Source organism: Dioscorea cayenensis, chromosome 13, assembly GCF_009730915.1.
Source record: "Dioscorea cayenensis subsp. rotundata cultivar TDr96_F1 chromosome 13, TDr96_F1_v2_PseudoChromosome.rev07_lg8_w22 25.fasta, whole genome shotgun sequence".
Taxonomy (NCBI): domain Eukaryota; kingdom Viridiplantae; phylum Streptophyta; class Magnoliopsida; order Dioscoreales; family Dioscoreaceae; genus Dioscorea; species Dioscorea cayenensis.
Window position 1 is genome coordinate 6,591,094 of NC_052483.1, and position 921 is coordinate 6,592,014.

A 921-nucleotide genomic window follows, 5' to 3' on the forward strand; every position below is an offset into this window, starting at 1 on the left:
ATAAATAAATAAATTTTGTTGTTTATAAAATAATTTAAATAAAATTTAATTATTATAATTAATTATTTCAATTACTTATTAATTATTTTATGACTTATATTTGAAATAAATATTTATTTAATATAATTATTATATGATTATTATAATTAAATATTAATAATTTTGATATTAATATATTTATAATAAATATAAATAGTTATTTAATATAATTATTATATGATTATTATAATTAAATATTAATTATTTTAATATTAATATATTTATATTTATTTAATATATTAATATATTGTGGGGGTAAAATGGGTAATTTACATCCATTCCCCCTCCATTCTTCATTCCCCCATATATTCCCCCCAATATGGGGGGAATGAACCATTACCCTGTGGGGGTTAATGGTAACCCCCTCAGGATGATGAATACTTCCCCAAAAATTCATCCAAAACATAAGAATGGGTCATGATTCCCCAAGGGAAGAACTATTACTGTCATTCAAAGGGATATATATATATATATATATAGGCAATCCAACCCCTCCATGGACGGTTGGAATGAGAACAAGCCAAGGGTTACCACTAAGCCAATGGACATGTCCAAGAAATCACACAAGAAACACACCATCACTTTCAGTGCTACAGTGCCCAATAGTGCTCATCCCTATCCCTACAGACCAATCACTGGAACAGATCCACTACTATATGCCAGGCACATGTCCGGCCGCTCCCTCTCGGGATCCTACTATGCACATCTCTTGGTAACAACGCTCGGTATCACCCAAGTGCTTCCATGCTATCTCGGCTCACAACTGAGCTAAAAGCCCACACTCCACCCATCAGATCATCAGACCGACAGTATAAGTCCATATCGCTTGTGCTTTAAGCTGACCCTAGTAAATTGGCCCACACTTAGCCAATGTTCGCCCCC